Source organism: Bos taurus, chromosome 7 (genome assembly GCF_002263795.3).
Source record: "Bos taurus isolate L1 Dominette 01449 registration number 42190680 breed Hereford chromosome 7, ARS-UCD2.0, whole genome shotgun sequence".
NCBI lineage: Eukaryota > Metazoa > Chordata > Mammalia > Artiodactyla > Bovidae > Bos > Bos taurus.
Window position 1 is genome coordinate 69,505,562 of NC_037334.1, and position 23,167 is coordinate 69,528,728.

The 23,167-nt window shown below is 39.5% G+C and overlaps 1 protein-coding gene across 7 annotated transcripts in view; it reads left to right on the forward strand.

Annotated features, from left to right (window-relative positions):
- LSM11 (LSM11, U7 small nuclear RNA associated) overlaps window positions 1–23,167 on the forward strand; it is a 414,613-nt gene that overhangs the window by 176,625 nt on the left and 214,821 nt on the right. For 3 of the 7 annotated variants that reach the window (XM_059888897.1, XM_059888898.1, XM_059888900.1), the window contains exon 1: window positions 17,190–17,801. The exons of 1 other annotated variant lie outside the window; for it this stretch is intronic. The gene's annotated coding sequence lies outside the window, so the exon portion shown is untranslated. Of the gene's footprint in view, window positions 1–17,187; window positions 17,802–23,167 lie in introns of those variants that run through there. 3 more of the 7 variants (XM_059888903.1, XM_059888904.1, XM_059888902.1) reach the window with 2 other exon arrangements.

Below are 23,167 nucleotides of genomic sequence, written 5' to 3' on the forward strand. Positions count from 1 at the left end.
GAAGGGTATGTAAGGGTATCTCATTGTGGACTACATATTTTTATAATCATAAAATAACAAGTTTTATTTAAAAATAAATAAAACTGAAATAATGTCAAGGAAAAGAAAAAGTACTGGAAGTAAATTTAATAAAGTTAATTGTGCTCTTCTCTAGGTGGATTATGAATGGATTTCTTTCTTGTACTATTTACTTTAGTTCCTAAATTATCCAAAATAAGCTCTTATTAAGAAGAAACATGTGTTTTTTGTTAAAAGAAAATATCCATGAGAGTTAATACATTGATCTAAGGGAATTCAACAATATTTTAATTGTCAGTGAGTTTATTGATATATGATAGCTTAAAAAGAGATATTACATAAATATGGGCTATATTTGGGCCTTACTTGTACATACTCTGTGACATTGAGCAAGCTGCCCCTTCTGTCTTCCGTTTCTTCCTCTTTTTTTATAAGTGGATTGGAATAGATGCTAAGTCCTCCATTGGTTAGAGAGAAAATGCAATAGTGGTAGGTGTTGTAGGAAATGAGAGCTAGGACAAGTAAACTTTGACAGGGAACAGAGGCTCGATACTTAGGGGATCAAGCTGAGTGAAAGCCTTTTGTCATGTGATTCATAGAAGAGGTCCAGGCCCACAGGGAGACAGAAGGGTGTAGTCAGAATGTGAGTTTGAGAGTCAGATGGTTCTAGATTCAAATCCAGACACAGAACTTTTCTTGATCTTTGACCTTTAGGCGAGTGCTCCCTGAATCTCAGTTTTCTGCATCTACTAAATGACGATACTAATTTTTATCCTGTTGACTGTGTGTGTGTGTGTGTGTGTGTGTATTTTATATTGGATAATATTTACAGAGGGCTTCCCAAGTGGATCAGTGGTAAAGAATCCGCCTACCAATGCAGGAGATGCAGGAGACATGGGTTCAATCCCCGAGTCAGGAAAGTTCCCTGGAGAAGGGCATGGCAACCCACCCCAGTATTCTTACCTGAAAGATCCCACAGGACAGAGGAGCCTGATGGGCTACAGTCCATGGTGTTGCAAAGAGTTGGAGACGACTGAATGACTATGCACACATACAATATTTACAGATGTAGTCATTTACAGAAGTAGCTGCAACAGACTTTTGCCTTGGAATTTGTAGGCAAGTGATAAAACTGGGGAAGAGGGATGTGAAATAGAGGGAAATAAAAGGGGACCGCAGATAAATTTAGAAACCTAGATTGTGAAGATTTAGAGGAATGCTAGAGATGATCTAATCAAACCCACATTGCAGAGGAGGAAAGTGAGGTCTAGAATTGATTTCCCCATGGATACGGTGGCAGGGTCAGTGGGGAAAACCCATGTGGTTTATTTTCTGACTTACCATAATGTTTTGGTTAACCTCACAACTTGACCCTAGCGTGGTGTCAGTTGGATGAAGTGGAATTTTCCTTGCACACCCCACTAGGGCCACTCAACTTGGGGGATTTCAAATGCTGTAACCAGCAGGGGAACAGAAACAAGCACTCCAGGAGTCTTGCCAGTGGAAGACAGAACTCTTCAACTCTAAATTTTACAAGCTCAAGCAAAAGCCGTGCTGTTGATCAGCTTAGCTCAGACCTGGAACAGTTTGTTGCTTTTGACTCTGATTCATTCTGAGCTCATGCACCAACTTCCCTGGGAAGTACATATAGGCCACCTAGGGGATTGTCTGTGTATTAATTTCACCCATGAGAAGTTTCATCCTTTGTCCTGTATTGTAGGCTAGAAACTTAGTATCTGACAACTATATTGTTTTCTGTCACTTTCAAAGGAGAGCAGATATCCTTGCCATACTGATTTGCCGTCAGTTTCTTTCAAGGTTGTTTACCACTGTTTGTGTGGTATTACCCTGTTTCTCTTGGAGAAGGCAATGGCACCCCACTCCAGTACTCTTGCCTGGGAAATCCCAGGGATGGGGGAGCCTGGTGGGCTGCTGTCTATGGGGTCACACAGAGTCGGACACAACTGAAGAGACTTAGCAGCAGCAGCAGCAGCACCCTGTTTCTCTGCATAATTTCAGAGAAAAAGATTTCTTTCCAGAAAGCTAAAAATTAAGAGCTTAGAATCCCTCTTTTCAAATCTCCAGTCTTTTGGTCTGTAGAAGGAATTCAGGAAATCTCTTGGGTGGTTTTACTGGTTGAGAGAAAAGAAAAAAAGAAAAGTCAAGATCCAGCTTGAATTTTCTCTTGCTCCTTAACCTGAGTCTCTATAAAAAGTCTTTTCTCCTTGCATACCACATTCCTCCTGACTTTGCACAGGGGTGCTCTCTGCCCTGGAGATCTTGAGACAGGAAATAACATTAAGCTATCTAAAGAAAGGCTGTTTTCACAAGAGAATTTTTACTCCAGCCTCATTTAAAAAATAATGAACCTCTTGTGAGCAAATCTCTTAGGAACCATATAGTCTAATTTTCTAAGATGTTGGATGGTGGTTAGAGGATTGAGAGGGCCATGGGATGCTATGAAGACTGACTTTGGATTTTCATCTTTGCTTACGTATCTCTTATGATCAGGGTTAGCTTTACCCTGGAAGGAATAATTTCTGTGAAGCTCCTCCAAACCAAGGCATAGAAAGCACAAAAGAAATGTTGATGCATTCTTGTGCTTTCCAACACAAATGTATTTCATAGAATCCTTGCTGCTATAAAGAAATTCTTTGAAAGCAAAATGTAAGAGAGCATTGTTTATAGAAATGTCCTTTCTTCCCTTGGCTAAGGACTCCTTGTTCTTTTGCTTTCCTCGCTGCCACTCTGGCTTGCTTTGTTTATATGACAAAGTCAATATTATACTTCACTTACTGACATTGACTAAAGTAGGGAAGATGGAGTCATGGCCCCAAAGGTAATGTGGTGGAATAGAAAGGCCTGGAACTCAGTCTGGTGTCATCAGTTTAGGCTTTGGTTTTGGTAATGATGTCTTAGACTTCAGTCTCATCCAATCATATCTAAGAAATAGAGTTTACATGTTATAATGCACATGAGACATTTGGTAGAGGTCCAGGCAACAGAGTAAGCACCCAGTAAATTCTTGCTAGAGTTGGCATGAAAGTTTGTTTGCCGTAATGCTTTCTTCCTTAACAAGGGTGTGTGGCAGGGGGACTGGAATCCTCCAAGAACATGAGAGACATGGCTGCTGAAAGGGGGGCAGGGTACAGGAATAACTGCTCAATATTTGTTGAAGAAAAATATCAGCTAGTTCTTTTCCTGGGAGCTGACTCTATAGCTGTGCATCAGTATGTGATGTAGAAGAAACACGAGAGACTTTGGTTAAGACATGTTTGGGCTCTGGATTCTAGTCTATTGATTTGAGTTGTGTAATATTGTGTGTTGTTCAGTCACCAAGTTGTGTCTGACTGTTTGCAGCATGCCAGGCTTCCTTGTCCTTCACTATCTCCCAGGGTTTGCTCAAACTCACGTGCATTGAGTCAGTGATGCCATCCAACCATCTCATCCTCTGTCATCCCCTTCTCTTGCCCTCAGTCTTTCCCAAAATCAGGGTCTTTTCCAATGAATGAGTTATTGTTACTTAAAAATATCTCTCTTCCAGGTTTAGTAGAGTGACCCAAATTTTCTGTGCTCTTCCCTGTCTTCTACTTTTGATGCTGGGAAAACTAGATTAGAGCACTGGAAATGACTCCATTCTCTGTGTGAAACCAGCCCTGAAGAAGCAATTAAGGCAACCCGAAGGTGTTGGCAGAAGTGTAATAAACCTTATGGGAGTGTTATTTGGGGTTGCTAACCTTCCTCACAATTGGACTCTTCTATTCACAGATTAGCACCAATAATAAGCTTCATTGAAAAGAACGGCTCTAATTGGTTCCTAGTTGTTGCTTTGGGACAAAAATTGAGAATGATCTGTTTGAGTCTGTGTCTACAGTTTCCCCAAATGAACTGATAAATAAGTGAAAGATTCACTCCGCATCCTGACTGTTGAGTCTGTGGAAAGCCCGCCCAAGCAGTCTGGCTGGATTTCCTCTGTGAACCCATAGAGTATTTTGGCACCATGTGGACGCTTGCTTTGTGTGCGGATGTGTGCATGTCTGCTTGTATGTGTGTTAGAATGTGTTTTAGAGAGTGTTTAAAACCATGATGCAGACAAATGAGGACACTTAGAAAAATTAACCAACCAAAGGCTCAGGTAGACATTTGATTGCTTGACTGCTCTCTTCTGTATTAGTTTAACTTAAAAAGCATAATGAAAATATTTTGGCTTAATGAACATAACCTGTGATAAATTGTAGTGCTTTAGGAGGCAAATAAATTAATGAGAAGAAGATTCAGCCCTAAGACCAAGGATGCTGTTTACTGTTTAGTTGCTAAGTCATGTCCAACTCTTTGCTATAGCCTGCCAAGCTCCTCTGTCCATGGGATTTTCAAGGCAGTAACACTGGAGTGGGTTGTCAATTTCCTTCTCCAGGGGGATCTTCCCAACCCAGGGCTTGAACCCATGTCTCCTGCATTGGCAGGCTGATCCCACACCTTTCTCTTATGGGAATTGCAATAAGAAGGATATTTATTTAAGTCAGATGTTATGGTTTTGGTCAAGGGCTATGGTATAACCTTTTTCTTGACTTTATATTCTTTGAATTAAGTCTATGTTCTTTTATTGTAGTTTTATATGTATATTAATATTTACGTAAAATGTAACATTTACAATTTTTAAATTGTTTATTGGTATTAAGTACATTCATAGTGTTGTACAGCCATCCACCACCATCCATCTCCAGAACTCTTTCATTTTCTCAAGCAGAAACTTGGTACCCATTTAATCCTTTATTTGTAAGAGACAGCAAATTACAAATTTTGGAACCATCTATACCTTATTTACATGAGAATTTATCACAGAAGTAGCACATCATTTATATTTTTTTTTATTCATTTGCTCAGTTATTAAATAGATGTTGACTGAGTACTGATGATAAGCCACTAGTGTGCTGAGGATGATGTTGAATAAACCAGATGAAGTCTTGGCCTCATATCTTACTGTGACTGTGGGAGCCAGAATAATGCCCTGCCCCTCAAAGATGTCCATGTCCTAATTTCTGGAATCTGTGACTGTGTTATTCTGCATAGCAGAATGGGATTTTGAGAAGTGATTAAATTAAAAATATACAAGCAACTCCTGCAGCTCAATTCCAGAAAAATAAATGACCCAATCAAAAAATAGGCCAAAGAACTAAACAGACATTTCTCCAAAGAAGACATACAGATGGCTAACAAACACATGAAAAGATGCTCAACATCACTCATTATCAGAGAAATGCAAATCAAAACCGCAATGAGGTACCATTTCATGCCAGTCAGAATGGCTGCTATCTAAAAGTCTACAAGCAATAAATGCTGGAAAGGGTGTGGAGAAAAGGGAACCCTCTTACACTGTTGGTGGGAATGCAAACTAGTACAGCCACTATGGAGAACAGTGTGGAGATTCCTTAAAAAACTGGAAATAGAACTGCCATATGACCAAGCAATCCCACTGCTGGGCATACACACCGAGGAAACCAGAATTGAAAGAGACACGTGTACCCCAATGTTCTTCACAGCACTGTTTATAATAGCCAGGACATGGAAGCAACCTAGATGTCCATCAGCAGACGAATGGATAAGAAAGCTGTGATACATATACACAATGGAGTATTACTCAGCCATTAAAAAGAATACAGTTGAATCAGTTCTAATGAGGTGGATGAAACTGGAGCCTATTATACAGAGTGACGTAAGCCAGAAAGAAAAACACCAATACAGTATACTAAAGTATATATATGGAATTTAGAAAGATGGTAATGATAACCCTGTATGCGAGACAGCAAAAGAGACACAAATGTATAGAACAGTCTTTTGGACTCTGTGGGAGAGGGCGAGGGTGGGATGATTTGGGAGAATGGCATTGAACCATGTATATTATCATATGTGAAATGAATCGCCAGTCCAGGTTTGATGCAGGATACAGGAAGCTTGGGGCTGGTGCACTGAGATGACCCAGAGAGATGGTATGGGGAGGGAGGTGGGAGGGGGGTTCAGGATGGAGAACACGTGTACACCCGTGGCTGATTCATGTTGATGTATGGAAAAACCAATACAATATTGTAAAGTAATTAGCCTCCAATTAAAATAAATAAATTTATATTAAAAAAATATCCTGATGGGGGGAGGGGCGGGAAGAGATTATCTTGGATTAAGGTAAATAACCTGCCTGACAGTGCAGGAGACACAGGTTCAATTCCTGGGTTGGAGAGATGCCCTGGAGAAGGAAATGACAACCCACTTCAGTATTCTTGCCTGGAAAATCCCATGGACAGAGGAGATTGGTGGGCTACAGTCCATGGGGTCACAAAGAGTCAGACAGGACTGAGTGACTGAGTATGCGCATACGTACACACATACATACATTCATACAATTACGAGCATCCTTATGAGAGAAAGAGGGAGACAGGAGAGTCAAAAAAGGAAATGATACAACAGAATACAGTGATGGGAAAGGGGCATGAGCCAGGGAAGATGGGCAGCCTCTGGAAGCTGGAAAAGGCAAGAAATGGATTTGCCCCTAAAGTCTCCAGAAGGAACATAGCCTTCTTGACATCTTGACTTTAGCCTGTAGGACTCATTCTGGATTTCTGATCTTTAGAACTGTAAGATACTAAATGTGGATGGTTTAAGGCCATTAACTTTGTGGTAATTTGTTATAGCAACAATAGAAAACTAATACACTTGTCTTTTTATTTAGTAAGTTTTAAGCTAAGGACTTTCTTTACTGTGAGTTTTGCTTGATTGGTTCAGGCAAGTGTGAAGTTTTTTCATAACACAAAATTATGTTTGCTCTAGAAACCCTCTCTGCCTCATGTCATCAAGCCTGTGCCCAGACTTAGACTATAATTTACATTTAATTCACTATGATTAATCCATCATATTTCATTAATTCATCATTCTTTAAACCATCATAATTCATACACTAATTCTTACCCCATGGCACCCTGCTGGGTATACTTAATGTCTAACACTCAATCTAGGAGACATCTTACACTTGGTTTGGGTCCTTTCTCAAACAGGGCAATTTGCAGTAGTGGTAGTCATTCTGTTACCTGGTAAATCTGCATATGTGTAACTACTTTGTCTACAGTAAAAATGATGACTACCAAATGATGGTAGTATAATCACATGTACTGTGTACTGAACTATAAGATATGTGATTTTTCTGAGACTCAGATAAATGTCATAAAGGTCCTACACAGGAGTCTTTCTTACATTAAAAAGGAAACCTTTGATAGTTCTAAACTCTTGATGTTTACCTCTTCCTTTGCTTTTTAGAAACAGTAATCCTTATCGTTTTTGCTGGACATTTCTCTCTTGAAAATGAGCAATGATGTTTTTCACTCTGTGGCCTCCCTCTCCATCTACTGGGCAGAAAGTTCAGGGCTGAGTGGATAAAGGAGTAAATAGCTACTGGTCTTTGGAAGAAAAACACTTGAACTTGAGAGTGGGAACTCCATGTTCTCTGTCTTCTTGACCTCCAACCAGAGAACTGATTATCTTGTTTATGTGTTTTTTAGAGATCTTCATAAAAGTGAATTTCTTAAAAAATTCTGAGGCTGGTTGAACATGTATCTTTTGTGTTAAAAATAAAATCAAGGGAATGGAAAGTTGAACGTCTTTAAAATGGCATACAAAGCCCTCCATGACCTGACTGGCCCTTTTCCCTACCTGTCCAGACTTACCTCTCATCATTTTACCTCTTAATGTTTCAACCACTCTGAATGTTTTCAGTTCCTCCAACATCCTGTCTCTCCAGTGTCTTGGCTGTACCTGACTCAGTCTGGACAGTGTTTTCTTTTTCCCCACGTTCCCCTGACCGTGGCCTTGCTGAATTCTTCACAATGTTCAGCTTAGAGGCTGCTTCTGTGCATTAGCATTCCCTGATCCCACACCATTCTGAAGCGCAGCTCTTAGGCATTGTGTTATTGATACCCATTTACCTGTCTTTGTCCCCTATGAGACTATGAGCTCCAAGAAGGCATGTTTCATGAGAGCTTGTGTCTTTTTTATAGTTTTCATCACTATGCCTGGCACTTCCTTTAACAGACTGGCACTTTGCCCACAGGCCAAATCTACCTCAAGCAGCCTTTTATGCGCCACCGTTTGTTTTAATTGCACAGTTGAATATGACTGAGCAAATGACCGACGGGTACCTGTAATCAAACAGTCCGGAGATTTTAAGCACTTCCATTCATTCCTGGAGCAGTCACTGAGCCTTGGCAATAAGTAATTTAAATTCTGGACAGTGAATTTTCGAGCTGCTTCAATGACTGCATTTTGAGAACAGCGGAAAAACTCCGACCCTTTGATAATTAGACTGAATTAGTTTTCATAATTCTACTTTATGCACTAGAATAGTTAGCAGGCTTCATTATCAGCAGCCTGATGAGACAGCTTTCAGCTTCTGATATAGATCTTGTGAGTAATTTCAATTTGCAAACAAACTGCGGCCACTCTGAACAGCACTGTTTCTTAGACAAGATAGTCTTATGCTGCTGCTAAGTCACTTCAGTCCTATCCGACTCTGTGCGACCCCATAGATGGCAGCCTACCAGGCTCTGCCATCTCTGGGATTCTCCAGGCAAGAACACTGAAGTGGGTTGTCATTTCCTTCTCCAATGCATGAAAGTGAAAAGTGAAAGGGAAGTCGCTCAGTCGTGTCTGACTCTTCGAAACCCCATGGACTGAAGGCTACCAGGCTCCTCCGTCCATGGGATTTTCCAGGCAAGAGTACTGGAGTGGGGTGCCATTGCCTTCACCAAGATAGTCTTATAGTTTCATTATAAATAATTTCAAAGTAGGTGCAGAACAAAGCATACAATTAGCATCTTGTCTATGTATGTCTGATCCAGAGAAAGGACCGATGACTGCCACAGTTGAAAGCAGCCACCAACAACCCCTGTAACCTAGGAAGCCTGTATTTGTTGAACTTGTAAATTGATATCTTTTCTTTTGCTCTATATGTCTGGGACAGTGCCAGGATCTAAAAGACTCTTACAAATTAAGGGGAATGTATCTTTAAGACATTCCCGGAAAAGACATTTGACTTATTATCTGACAGAACATCCTGGGCTTCTTTTGTAATACTCACAAATTTCTCCCTCTGACCCACAGTGTCTCTCTAGCCCACAGTAGCCTGAATGGTCCATTAGGGCAGAGATCACTTTTGTCTTTACTACTGAATCCCCAGAACACAAAGTAGACGCTTTGTAAATATTTGTTGAACAGATAGATAAATGATATGTATGAATAAACTTCCATAGTGAGGTATTGGTATATGCACATTTTTTTTTTAATCTCTGGCAGATCTACATAACTCTGTTCTGAGTTAGAACTTCATAACTTATTTGAAAAATTCGGTTTTCATCCTATTTCAGTTACTACAAATACGTAATAATCAACCCCAAAATTTATGCTTTTACTCCTCAACAACATCTAGTAGTAGTAGAGGTAGTGTTAGTTGTTCAGTTGTGTCCGACTCTTTGTGACCCAGTGGACTGTAGCCCTCCAGGCTCCTCTGCACATGGGATTCTCCAGGCAAGAACACTGAAGTGGATTGTCATTCTCTTCTCCAGAAGTTCTTCCAGACCCAGGGATAGAACCTGAGTCTCCAGCATTGCAGGCAGATTCTTTACCGTTTGAGCTACAGGGATTTTAAATTCAACAACATCTAATTTGCTCACAAATCTGCAGTCTTAGGGCTTGGTGGAGAATGCTCATTTCCGCTCTGCTTGCTGATGTGCACTGGGGCAGCTTGGAGACTGGAGAAGGGAATCATCTGAAAGCTGCTCCTAGCCTGGGCTAGAAGTCTTAAATAGTTGAAGACTGGCCAACCAGTCCTCCTCAGATACCTTTCTCTAGCCCTTTGTGGTCTTTCTATGTAACCTCTTCAGCATGGTGCCTTCAGGGTAACTTGACTTTGTATATGATGGCTCAGGGCTTCCTGGGTGGAACAGTGGTAAAGAATCTGCCTGCCAATGTAGGAGATGCAAGAGACTGGGTCAGGAAGATCCTCTGGAGAAGGAAATGGCAACCCACTCCAGTATTCTTGCCTGGGAAATCCCATGGACAGAGGAGCCTGGTGGGCTACAGTCCATGGGGTCGCAAAGAGTCAGACACAATTGACCACACACACACACACACACACACACGCACATACACACATGACAGCTCAGAGGTCTAGAGATGCATGTACTAGGGACAGAGGGAAAACCAAGTAGATGGTGTATTGTTTTTTTTTTGTGATCTGGTTATGAGTCTCATGGTGTCATGTCCACTGCATTCTATCCCTTTGAAGAAGTCATTAAGGCCAGCCTGTGATCAAGGGGAGTTTGAATTTAGACTCCACATTTCCTGGGAGAAGTGTCAACAAACTTGCAAAGATATTTCAAAGCCATTACTCAACCAATCACTTTACTGGAAGTTTTGCAACATCAATTAAGTCCAGACTTAACACTTACTCTGAGTGAGACAGAAACTCCTGCAGAGAAGTAAAACTAGAATATCATCATCACTTCTTACATAAAAGGATAAAGATGAGGAGTTTGAATGTGGACCCTTCTTACTCCAATATAAAGTAAACTGTTGTAACTCCTCCAAAGGCTAGACTTTTGGGATGCATTTCTGTTCTTTGAATGGGTGCAAGTGGGACTCTTATAAAGGGAGAGGGAGAGGAGGGGCAGCAGTCAATGTCAATGTCAATATAGACGTTAGTAGACACAAGCTTTTCTGTACCCTCATTGCTTCCCGACTGTCCTGGCTTGTCCCCCGAGGCTAGGCTTCAGGAAGGCTGCTTAGTGACTTTCCCTTCATCTTCCAGTTGCCTTTTCCAGAACTTTTCTTTCCCAGCTACTCCCACAATTGTGCAAAATATCATTTCTATAATAAATAATAAATTTGATATTCTGTGATAGTGATAGTGGTTCTGTTTCTAATTGAATACTAACTGATAGAGAAGAAACCAGCATCATATTATTTCATAAAAAATTCTTAGTTTTGACTCAATATAGCTTGAATAGTTCGTTATTTTCAACACTAAGCTTCAACTTTGTATAGATGACAGCTATAAACTAAGTGTAGGGGACCTATTAAAATCTAATGATATTTCTTAGAACACTTTGCATTGACCTCTATTAAAACATCACCCTCCAAAATGGATAGAGTACAGGTTAATAATATGCAGTACAACGTATAATTTTCTTCTGCTAGTCCAGGGGTTGGCAAATGTTTTCTGAAAGAGACTAGGTAGTAAACATTCTAGGCTTTGAGGGTTCCTGTTGCAAAGACTCAAATGTACTGATAAGGTGTGAAAATACATAGATAATACATGATTGAATGGGAGAGGATATATCTCAATGAAACTCTGTTCACAAACACAGGCTGTGGGCAGGATTTGGCCTGTGGGTCTTAATTTGCCAGTAAGTGCTCAGAAGCTAGTTGACATTCTGTAAATATTGATCTGATAAAAGAAAGATGCCATAGAAATGATTTTCTGGAGGACCATAGGGGATGAAACAAGCAAATATGTAAAAGAAACAAGAAGTGACTTGCCTCAAGTATCACCTGTACAGCAGGAACAATATCAGAGAACCAAGAGGAGGAAAGAGAAGAAAAGGTTAATATTAAAGAAGTTGAAATTATTTTTTTTCCCTTGTGTGCTGGTAGGAAATATGTGTTGTAGGCAGTATATTTGGTTTGTGAAGTGGGGTGCAGCACTTTTTACATATCCTAAAAATGTTACTCCTAGCTGAGGCTCCCCCTTGGCAAGCTTGACTAGGCTGATAGTACCAGTCATTTGAGTGTATATGTGGGTATGGGGGCAGCAGTTGCTCCCTTTCCTAATATGGTTGGAGATTCAAAGCTTATGCAGCCCAGGAAAATGGTGAAAGTTTCTGGCACTCAATTTGAAGTGGTCACCATGGTGCCAAGCCCTACGGTGGGATTGTGGCTGAGGTTCCCAAGGTCACAGCAGGGGGGGCCAGCTCTTCCTCTTCCCCGCCCTCAGGCCTGAGGAATTTCGTTTCTTATCCACAATGCACTAAAACACCAAGTGAATTCTCTCTGTTCCGGAACAATCTAAATAGTTGCCAATTAGTTGGCCCTAGAGATCAAATTGCCAACATCTGTTGGATCATAGACAAAGCAAGAGTTCCAGAAAAACATCTACTTCTGCTTTATTGAGTATGCCAAAGCCTTAGACTATGACTGCTACTGCTGCTAAGTCACTTCAGTCGTGTCCGACTCTGTGCGACCCCATAGACGGCAGCCCACCAGGCTCCCCTGTCCCTGGGATTATCCAGGCAAGAACACTGGAGTGGGTTGCCATTTCCTTCTCCAATGCATGAAAGTGAAAAGTGAAAGGGAAGTTGCTCAGTTGTGTCCGACCCTCAGCGACCCCACGGACTGCAGCCTTCCAGGCTCCTCCATCCATGGGATTTTCCAGGCAACAGTACTGGAGTGGGGTGCCATTGCCTTAGACTATGAGGATCACCACAAACTGTGGGAAAAAAGAGATGGGAATACCAGACCACCTTACCTGCCTCCTGAGAAATCTGCATGCAGGTCAAGAAGCAACAGTTAGAACTGCACATGGAACAATGGGCTGGTTCCAAATTGGGAAGGAAGTACGTCAAGGCTGTATATTGTCACCCTGCTTATTTAACTTATATGCATAGTACATCATCAGAAACGCTGGGCTGGATGAAGCACAAGCTGGAATCAAGATTGCTGGGATAGAGAGAACAAGATGGCAGAGGAGTAAGTGGACATGGAGTACATCTCTCTCCACAGATCCATCAGGAATACACCTTCAGGCACAGAAGTGCATGCAGAACACCAGCTGAGAGCGGACAGGAGGATCTGACCAGTGGAAAAGAATATATAGAACGAAGCAAAACTCGGTAGGATGAAGCAGGAAGTAGGGGAAAAAACAGGAGTGTTAGTAGGACTAGACCTGCCCTCGGCCAGTGGGGGAACTGAAGCAGGGGTCCGATCCCCACATCAGGGCAATTGTCTGAGTCAGAGGAGAAACATTTAAGACTGAGAGTGAAACAGCTGATCTGTGGCAGCCTAAATGGAATGAGAATCCATTTTGTTTGCCACAGATCAGCTGTTTCACTCTCCCAGAGAGGGAAAGTGAAAGGACTCTGACAGCAGTGACTCAAGAAAAACATTTATTATTCTTATGTTTTGACTTGTTCTGTAGATTCTTTCAGAGAAGGCAATGGCACCCCACTCCAGTACTCTTGCCTGGAGAATCCCAGGGACGGGGGAGCCTGGTGGGCTGCCGTCTATGGGGTCGCACAGAGTCGGACACGACTGAAGTGACTTAGCAGCAGTAGCAGCAGTAGATTCTTTTGGATTTTTTTTTCTTTCTTCTTTTCCTCCCCCCGCATTGTAGTTGTCAATTTTATTGGCACGATGAAATCTAATTAAGCTTTTGAGGTTTTTTTTCTCTCTGTCAAATTTTTTATTGTTCTTATAAACCTCTGCCTCTACGTTGGGCTTTTGCAGTTCTGTGGAGTTTTCTTTTAGACAATTTTTTATTTTCTCTTTTTTAATTTTAATTTTTTGAACCTATTATTATTTTTTCTACATTATTTCTTTGTTTGCTTTTCCTGTTCTTTTCCCCTTGCAGTTAATCTTTAATGTATATAAATCTTCTTTATCTACCTCTATTTAACTTTGCATATCTATTCTTTCTTTCTTTTCTTTCCTCTTAACATATTTGTCAGTTTTCTTTTCATTGCTTTATTCCCCACTTGGCACCTTGCTTTAATTTTGTTTTTCAGCTTGTGCTTTAGTTAGTTTTGTTCTGGTAGATATAACTTTTGGTTTCCTTTGTTCGCTGGGTCAGTCTATTGTACTTTATTTTTGTTGGGCTGTTTTGATTTTACTTATGGGTGTACATGTATATGTATATATTCAGTCACATTTTTTACTGTTTTATAAACCTCTGCCTCTATGTTGGGCTTTTGCAGTTCTGTGGAGTTTTCCTTTTTTTCCCCCTTTTTTCTTTCTTCTTCATTTTTTTTTCCTCTTTTTTTAAATTTTAATTTTTTAAACCTATTATAGTTTTTCTACATTTATTCCTTTGTTTGCCTATCCTACTGTTCTTTTCCCCTTGCAGTTAATTTTTAATGTATATAAATCTTTATCTACCTCTATTTAACTTTGCATATCTATTCTTTCTTTCTTTTCTTTCTTTCCTTTCCCCTTAACATATTTGTTAGTTTTCTTTTTTCTTTTTTCATTGCTTTATTCCCCACTTGGCACCTTGCTTTAGTTTTCTTTTCAAGATTTGTGCTTTAGTTAGTTTTGTTCTTAACTGGTAAATATAATTTTTGATTTCCTTTGTTTGCTGGATCAATCTACTGTATTTTTGTTGGACTGCTTTGACTTTGCTCATGGGTATATATGTATATGTGTATGTTCCATTCTTTTAATTATTATTTGCCTGATTTTGTAACTGCCATTTGTCTAGGGTTTTCCTGTTTTTGGATATTTGTTTTACTTTCCCTTAATGCCATAACCAACCACTTGTGGAATCTTCATTCCTGACCAGCGATCAAGCCCTGAGCCTTTGGAGTAGGAGCACTGACTCAAAGACCCTAGACTACCAGAGAAGTAATTCTAGGGAGTATCAAATAGTGAGAACTCACATAAGGGAAATCACTTGAAAACAAGACCTGTCATTACCCAACCACCAGTAGCACTCTGTGCGGGACACTTCATCTAAACAACAAACAAAACAAAAACACAAAACCAATCATCAGCAGACAGGATTACCACCTCATTCAGCCTTGCCCATCAGAGGAAAAACAAGCAAACAAAGAGAAACTGAGCACAAATCTCACCCTATATGAAGCTTACACAAACCACTGGACCAACCTTAGGAGGGCAGAAACCAAAAGGAAGAAATAATTCAACCCTGAAGCCTAGGAAAAGGAGACCTCAAACACAGTAAGTTAAAAAAAAATAATGAAAAGGCAGAGAAATACTACACAAATGAAGAAACAGAAGTCCAAATAAATGAAGAGGAAATATGCAGACTAGATGAAAAAAATTCAGAATAATGATAGTGAAGATGATCAAAAACCTTGAAAATAAAATGGAGAAAATGCAAGAATCAATTAGCAAAGGCCTAGAAGAATTAAAGAATAAACATACAGAGACAAACACAATTACTGAAATCAAAAATACTCTAGAAGGAATCAATAGCAGAATATCTGAAGCAGAAGAATGAAGCAGTGAGCTGGAAGATAAAATGATGGAAATAACTTCTGAAGAGCAGAATAAAGTAAAAAGAATGAAAAGAACTGAGGATAGTCTCAGAGACCTCTGGGACAATATCAAACACAGCAACATTAGAATTATAGGGGTCCCAGAAGAAGAAGAGAAAAAGAAAGGGTATGAGAAAATTTTTGAAGAGATTATAGTTGAAAATTTCCACAACATGGGAAAGAAAATAGTCAATCAAATCTAAGAGGCACCAAGAGTCCCATACAGGATAAAACCAAGGAGAAACATGCCAAGACACATACAAATAAAACTAACAAAGACTAAAAACAAAGAATGTTAAAAGAAGCAAGGGAGAAGCAACAAGTAACATATAAGAGAAACCCCATATGCCTAACAGCTGATCTTTCAGCAGAAACTCTGCATGCCAGAAGGGAATGGCAGGGTATATTTAAAGTACTGAAAGGGAATAATCTACAACCAAGATTGCTGTACCCAGCAAGGATCTCAGTCAAAATTGATGGAGAAATAAAAAGCTTTTCAGACAAGCAAAATTAAGAGAATTCAGCACTACTAAACCAGCTTTACAACAAATGTTAAAGGCACTTATATAGTCAAGAAATATAAGAGAAGGAAAAATATCTGCAAAATCAACCCCCAACAATTAAGAAAATGGCAATAGGAACATATGTGTCAATAATTACTTTAAATGTAAATAGATTAAATGCTACAACCAAAAGACACAGATTGGCTGAATGGATACAAAAGCAAGACCATATATATGCTGTCTACAAGAAACCCACTTCAGACTTAAAGACACACATAGACCGAAAATGAGAGGACGGAAAAATATATACCATGAAATGGGAAGCAAAAGAAAGCTGGAGTAGCAATCCTCATATCAGACAAAATAGACCTTAAAATAAAGACGATTACAAGAGATAAGGAAGGACACTACTTCTTTGGATTGATTGGGATCAATCCAAGAGGAAGCCATAACAATTGTAAATACCTATGCACCCAACATAGTAACACCTCAATACATATGACAAACACTAACAGACATAAAAGGAGAAACTGACAGTAACACAATAATAGTAGGAGACTTTAACACTCCACTCACACCAATGGACAGATCACCAAAACAGAAATTAATAAGGAGATACAAGTCTTAAATGATATATTTGATGAGTGGATCTCATTGATATCTTCATGACATTCCATTCAAACCCAGAAGAATACATCTTCTTAAGTGCACATGGAACATTTTTTAGGAAACACATCTTGGGTCACAAATAAAACCTCAGTAAATTTAATAAAATTGAGATCATATCAAGCATCTTCTCCAACCACAATGCTCTGAAACTAGATATCAATTACAAGAAAAAAACTAAGAAACACAAACACATGGAGATTAAACAACACGTTTCTAAATAACCAACAGGTTACTGAAGAAATCAAAAGGGAAATTAAAAAATTTCTATAAACATGACAATGAAAACATAACAACTCAAAACCTATGGGATGCAGCAAAAGCAGTTCTAAGAGGGAAGTTTATAGCAAGACAATCCTACCTCAAGAAACAAGAAAAACATCGAATAGACAACCTAAATTTACACCTAAAGCAACTGGAAAAAGAAGAAGAAAAAAACCCCAAAATTAGTAGAAGGAAAGAAATCATAAAGATCTGAACAGAAATAAATGAAAAAGAAATGAAAGAAACAATAGTAAAGCTTAATAAAATTGAGAGAGACAGAAGAATCAAATCAACAAAATTAGAAATGAGAAAGGAGAGGTTACAACAGACAATGCAGAAATACAAAGGATTATAAGAGACTATTATGAACTTCTGTCTCTCTCTCTTTTTTTTTTGATGAGTCTGACTAAGGGTTTGTCAATTTTGTTTATCTTCTCAAAGAACCAGCTTTCAATTTTATTAAGCCTCTGACAAAATTCAGCACCTATTTTTGATTTAAACTCTTCAAAAAATGGGCATAGAAGGAACCTATGTCAACAGAGTAAAAGTCATATATGATAAGCCTATAGTGAACATTATTCTCAATGGTGAAAAACTGAAAGCATTTCCCCTGAGATCAGGAACAAGACAAGTGTGTCCACTTTTCCTAATATTATTCAACATAGTTCTGGAAGTCCTAGCTACAGCAATCAGAGAAGAAAAAGAAATAAAAGGAATCTAGATCAGAAAAGAAGAAGTAAAGCTCTCACTGTTTGCAGATTACATGATACTGTACATAGAAAACCCTAAAGTTGGTATCAGAAAATTACTAGAGCTAATCAGTGAATTTAGCAAAGTTGCAGAATACAAAATCAATACACAGAAATCACTTGCATTGGGGGAGGAGCCAAGATGGCGGAGGAGTAGGACGGGGAGAACACTTTCTCCCCCACAAATTCATCAAAAGAGCATTTAAACGTCGAGTAAATTCCACAAAACAACTTCTGAATGCCGGCAGAGGACATCAGGCACCCAGAAAAGCAACCCAACTCTTCGAAAGGAGGTAGGAAAAAATATAAAAGACAAAAAAAAAGAGACAAAAGAGGGAGGGACGGAGTTCCGTCCCGGGAAGGGAGTCTTAAAAAGAGAGAAGTTTCCAAACACCAGGAAACCTTCTCACTGCCGAGTCTGTGCCAAGCTTTGGAAGCACAGAGGGCAACATAACAGGGAGAAAAAATAAACAATTAAAACTCACAGATTGCGAGCCCTACGGTAACTCCCCCAGCGGATAAGCAGCGCAGACGCCTGCACACGCCATTAGCAAGCGGGGGCTGGGCAGGGAGGCGCGGCGCGGGCTGCATCGCTCAGAGTAAGAATCTCCCTGAATACCCTGAGCGCTATCTGAGCGAAATAATTTGGGCTAGCAAACCAGACTGTGGAATATCTACCACGCGAAAAGCCAGCCCCAACCTAAGACACCGCCAGGCCCGCGCACAGAACAAAGGACTGAACAGAGATAGTCGGCTACAGACCTTCCCCCTCCGGTAACAGGCAGCCAGAGCCGGAAGGGGACAATCGCAGCCCCAGAGAGACATTATGTATAAAACTGTAAGCAGGCTTCTTTGCTAGCTAAAACTGCTTGGGGGTCTGGATGGTCAACATCTGCCTGAGAAGGTGCGCCGGTTTTACACCCAGATAACTGAGTGGCGGGGAGGCGATAAGTTGCAGCATTGGCGTTCGCCAAACACCTCATCACCTGAGCTGCTCGGACCTGGGAAGAGCACAAAATGCAGGCCCAACAGAGTCTGCGCCTCTGAGGACTACCCGAGTGCCTGAACCTGAGCGGCTTGGACCTGGGAGGTACATGCAGCCCAGGGCCGGCCTCGGATTGTTCTCGGCGGAACAACCTAGAGCCCGAGCAGTGTGGGCAGGGAGGCTACACGCGCCGTGAGTGGGGGCAGACCCAGTGTGGCTGAGGCAGTGCGAGCGCATGCCAGTGTTATTTGTTTGCAGCATCCCTCCCTCCCTCCCCACAGCGCGACTGAACAAGTGAGCCTAAAAAAAAAAAAAAAAAAAGTTTCCCCCACTGTCCCCTTTGTGTCAGGGCGGAAGCCAGACACTGAAGAGACCAGCAAACAGAAGAAGTTATAACAGAGGGAAACGCCTTGGAAGCTACAGGCAATAGATTAAAACCCCGTGGTTACTACGGACTACATAGGAAGGGGCCTATAGATCTTGAGAAATATAAGTCGGACCAAGGAACTAGCCAAAAATGAACTGAACCCACCATACAACAAAACCAGAGAAAGTCCTAGATATATTTTTACTATTTTTACGATCATTCTTTCTTTCTTTCTTTTTTTAATTAAAAAAAATTTTTTAAGTCCTCTATTGTTCCTTTAATTTTCACTTTTATAACCTATTATTTTGCAAAAAAAAAAAAGACCCTATTTTTTCTTCTTCAGCAAACTTCATATATATATATTTTATAATTTTTTGACCTTGTTTTTTTTTTTTCTTCTTCTTTTCTTTAACATTGTATTTTTGAAATTCCAAACTCTACTCTAGTTTTTTAATTTTAGCTTTTTGGTATATGTTATCAATTTTGTACCTACAGTTTTTTTTTTATAATTTCTGTGACTTTTTTTTTCTGTTTCATTCTCTTCTTCTTTTATATAACATTGTATATCTGAAATTCCAAACTCTACTCTAGATTTTTAATTTATGCTTTTTGGTATTTGATATCAAATTTGTACCTGTATTTTCTTTATAATTTTTGCAACATTGCTTTTGTTTGTTTGTTTTCTCTCTTTATGTTTCTTCTTCCTTTTTTTTAACATGGTATTTTTGAAATTCCAAACTCTACTCTAGATTTTTAATTTTTGCTTTTTGGTATTAGTTATCAATTTTGTACCTGTATTTTCTTTATAATTTTCGCGACCTTGTTTGTTTTTCTTTGTTCGTTTTTTCTCTCTTTCTTTTCCTTCTTCTTTTCTTTAACATCGTATTTTTGAAATTCCAAACTCTACTCTAGATTTTTAATTTTTGCTTTTATGTATTTGTTACCAATTTTGTACCTTTAAGAACCCAATGTTCAGGACCCATTTTTCACTACAGAGCGAGATTACTGGCTTGACTGCTCTCTCTCCCTTTGGACTCTCCTTTTTCTCCACCAGGTCGCCTGTGTCTCCTCCCTAACCCCTCTCTACTCTACCCAACTCTGTGAGTTTATGTGTGTTCCAGATGGTGGAGAACACTTAGGGAACTGATTACTGGCTGGATCTGTCTCCCTCCTTTTCATTCCCCCCTTTATCCCTCTGGCCACCTCTGTCTCCTTCCTCCTTCTTCTCTTCTCTTCTCTCTGTAACTCCGTGAACATCTCTGAGTGGTCCAGTTGTGGAGTGCACATAAGGAAGTGACTACTGGCTACCCCACTCTCTCCACTATTGATTCCACCTCATCTCATTTGGGTCACCTCTAACTCCCTCCTCCCTCTTCTCTTCTCCATGTAACGCTGTGAACCTCTCTGAGTGACCCTCACAGTAGAGAAACTTTTCATCTTTAACGTAGATGTTTTATCAACGGTGCTGTATAGAAGGAGAAGTTTTGAAACTACTGTAAAAATAAGACCGATAACTGGAAGCAGGAGGCTTAAGTCCAAACCCTGACTCCAGGGAACTCCTGACTCCAAGGAACATTAATTGACAGGAGCTCATCAAACACCTCCAAACCGACACTGAAACCAAGCACCACACAAGGGCCAACAAGTTCCAGGGCAAGACATACCAAGCAAATTCCCCAGCAACAAAGGAGCACAGCCCTGAGCTTCAAGATACAAGCTGCCCAAAGTCACCCCAAAACCATAGACATCTCATAACTCATTACTGGACACCCACCAGAACACCGACACAAGCTTCCCTAACCAGGAAACCTTGACAAGCCAAGAAAATAACCTACAGCCCAGATTATTGTACCCAGCAAGGATTTCATTCAAGTATGAAGGAGAAATTAAAAGCTTTTCAGACAAGCAAAAGCTGAGAGAATTCTGCACCACCAAACCAGCTCTCCAACAAATACTAAAGGATATTCTCTAGACAGGAAACACAAAAACGGTGTATAAGTTCGAACCCAAAACAATAAAGTAAATGGCAACGGGATCATACTTATCAGTAATTACCTTAAACGTAAATGGGTTGAATGTCCCAACCAAAAGACAAAGACTGGCTGAATGGATACAAAAACAAGACCCCTACATATGTTGTCTACAAGAGACCCACCTCAAAACAGGGGACACATACACACTGAAAGTGAAGGGCTGGAAAAAGATTTTCCATGCAAATAGGGACCAAAAGAAAGCAGGAGTAGCAATACTCATATCAGATAAAATAGACTTTAAAACAAAGGCTGTGAAGAGAGACAAAGAAGGTCACTACATAATGATCAAAGGATCAATCCAAGAAGAAGATATAACAATTACAAATATATATGCACCCAACACGGGAGCACCACAATATGTAAGACAAATGCTAACAAGTATGAAAGGAGAAATTAACAATAACACAATAATAGTGGGAGACTTTAATACCCTACTCACACCTATGGATAGATCAACTAAACAGAAAATTAACAAGGAAACACAAACTTTAAATGATACAATAGACCAGTTAAACCTAATTGATATCTATAGGACATTTCATCCCAAAACAATGAATTTCACCTTTTTCTCAAGCACACATGGAACCTTCTCCAGGATAGATCACATCCTGGGCCATAAAGCTAGCCTTGGTAAATTCAAAAAAATAGAAATCATTCCAAGCATCTTTTCTGACCACAATGCAGTAAGATTAGATCTCAATTACAGGAGAAAAATGATTAAAAATTCCAACATATGGAGGCTGAACAACACGCTGCTGAATAACCAACAAATCACAGAAGAAATCAAAAAAGAAATCAAAATTTGCATAGAAATGGATGAAAATGAAAACACAACAACCCAAAACCTGTGGGACACGGTAAAAGCAGTCCTAAGGGGAAAGTTCATAGCAATACAGGCACACCTCAAGAAACAAGAAAAAAGTCAAATAAATAACCTAACTCTACACCTCAAGCAACTAGAAAAGGAAGAAATGAAGAACCCCAGGGTTAGTAGAAGGAAATAAATCTTAAAAATTAGAGCATAAATAAATGCAAAAGAAACAAAAGAGACCATAGCAAAAATCAACAAAACCAAAAGCTGGTTCTTTGAAAGGATAAATAAAATTGACAAACCATTAGCCAGACTCATCAAGAAACAAAGGGAGAAAAATCAAATCAATAAAATTAGAAATGAAAACGGAGAGATCACAACAGACAACACAGAAATACAAAGGATCATAAGAGACTACTATCAACAATTATATGCCAATAAAATGGACAACGTGGAAGAAATGGACAAATTCTTAGAGAAGTACAACTTTCCAAAACTCGACCAGGAAGAAATAGAAAATCTTAACAGACCCATCACAAGCACGGAAATTGAAACTGTAATAAAAAATCTTCCAGCAAACAAAAGCCCAGGTCCAGATGGCTTCACAGCTGAATTCTACCAAAAATTTAGAGAAGAGCTAACACCTATCCTGCTCAAACTCTTCCAGAAAATTGCAGAGGAAGGTAAACTTCCAAACTCATTCTATGAGGCCACCATCACCCTAATACCAAAACCTGACAAAGATCCCACAAAAAAAGAAAACTACAGGCCAATATCACTGATGAACATAGATGCAAAAATCCTTAACGAAATTCTAGCAACCAGAATCCAGCAACACATTAAAAAGATCATACACCATGACCAAGTGGGCTTTATCCCAGGGATGCAAGGATTCTTCAATATCCGCAAATCAGTCAATGTAATACACCACATTAACAAATTGAAAAATAAAAACCATGTGATTATCTCAATAGATGCAGAGAAAGCCTTTGACAAAATTCAACATCCATTTATGATAAAAACTCTCCAGAAAGCAGGAATAGAAGGAACATACCTCAACATAATAAAAGCTATATATGACAAACCCACAGCAAACATTATCCTCAATGGTGAAAAATTGAAAGCATTTCCTCTAAAGTCAGGAACAAGACAAGGGTGCCCACTTTCACCATTACTATTCAACATAGTTTTGGAAGTTTTGGCCACAGCAATCAGAGCAGAAAAAGAAATAAAAGGAATCCAAATTGGAAAAGAAGAAGTAAAACTCTCACTATTTGCAGATGACATGATCCTCTACATAGAAAACCCTAAAGACTCCACCAGAAAATTACTAGAACTAATCAATGACTATAGTAAAGTTGCAGGATATAAAATCAACACACAGAAATCCCTTGCATTCCTATACACTAATAATGAGAAAACAGAAAGAGAAATTAAGGAAACAATTCCATTCACCATTGCAA